Source organism: Dermacentor variabilis, chromosome 2, assembly GCF_050947875.1.
Source record: "Dermacentor variabilis isolate Ectoservices chromosome 2, ASM5094787v1, whole genome shotgun sequence".
Classification (NCBI taxonomy): Eukaryota; Metazoa; Arthropoda; class Arachnida; order Ixodida; family Ixodidae; genus Dermacentor; species Dermacentor variabilis.
In genome coordinates this window covers 94684960-94686401 of record NC_134569.1, presented here as the reverse complement: position 1 = coordinate 94686401, position 1442 = coordinate 94684960, and the positions used below count along the sequence as shown (strand labels likewise).

The 1442-nt window shown below is 46.3% G+C and overlaps 1 pseudogene; it reads right to left on the bottom strand.

The window, feature by feature from the left end:
- Positions 1-491: 491 nt before the first annotated feature.
- Positions 492-673, bottom strand: LOC142573521 (U2 spliceosomal RNA; annotated as a pseudogene).
- Between the last annotated feature and the right edge of the window lie 769 nt (positions 674-1442).

The window sequence follows — 1442 nt, the reverse complement described above, 5'->3', positions numbered from 1 at the left end:
TTCACTGCGGACTCCGCCGGCCGAAAAGGATAGCGCTCTCCTAGCGTAATATGTTGCAATCATCGTGACTTCGGCAGCGGGCCGGCAAAAAGTGGGTGTGTTGACAGGCACACGGGCATGAAAGGACGCGCACGCGCAATGCTCGGTCTCGACAGAAGGAGCACCAGAATGCAGTTTGGCACGCTCGCACGGATCCCTTATTGCATTGTCCACCGTCTGTACACATTTTCACAGCACTTATGCTACAGATTCGAACCTACATATAACATGCTTACTCCTGTGGATATAGTCTTTAGACTCGAGCACAAAGAGCAGCAACATTGAAAGCACTGCGCTGTTTGGAAACTATCGCGAAATAATATGAATGTACAGACGCTTATGCACATTACTGCGATAACAACGTACGAGGTTGTCGCTTTCATCCTCTATTGCTCTTTTCACAGCGAAGCTGTATATGGCTAGTTTTCAGCGGATCCATGTCCGTAGACCAAAAACCGTGGGCCGATCCCGAGTACAATACCAGGCCGACCCGCGGCGCAGCTGCAGCAGGCTTCAAGCAGTCTGCCAACTTGCAAAAATAAGCTTGATATCTTGGCTCCAAATACAATCCGTATCAGCTATTAAGCTGATAAGAACAGACACTACACTTCAACCAGCGTCGGCCCCAAGTTCTCGCCGCCCTCTCTTTGTCGGCGTTCCAAGCGCTTGTGTATCTCTTTATATCTTTCCGCTCTCCCGTGGTGGCGGTCCCGTCGTCCACGCGAATGTATATAAAAATCGCGGTAAATGGGTCCATACCTATGTTCAAAATTCTGTATCACCTCGGTGTCGTATGCTAAACAGCTTCTCTGGTCATCCCCCTTCACAGAGTGGAATGACTCGTGTTTTTTTTTTCAGATATATTTGGAGCCCACCCACACAGAAGAAAAAAAAGCGAAAAGGGCGTTATCAAATCCAGGCCGCGGTGATCGCATTTTGATGGAGGTGAAATGCAAAGACGCCCGTTTACCGTGCATTGGGTGCACGTTAAAGAAATCCAGGTGGTCGAAAGTAATCCAGATTCCTTCGATACGGCGTGCCTCATAAACAAATCTTGGTTTTGGCTCGTAAGGCGTCAGAATCTTAAAAGGTTGATCTGGAATTAGAGGTACAGTGCGACAGTCACAATTGGAAGTAGTCGTTGAAATTTTAACTTTTGGGAGGCATAGTTTATCAAATATGATATTTGTTTTTTTCGCGAATCCTTTGCATTTAAAGCTCTCGCGGTTGGAGGTACATTATTTCCAAATCTGTGGTCGTTCGACGCATTATACACATGTAACCCTCTCCAGCTTTCCTATAAAGCATGAATAAAATGTTCATGTAGGGTTGCGTGACCAAAGAGTAAATTAGGTATATAAAGAAAACAATAACAGTAGCCTTCTAACGCGGCATGGCAAAAC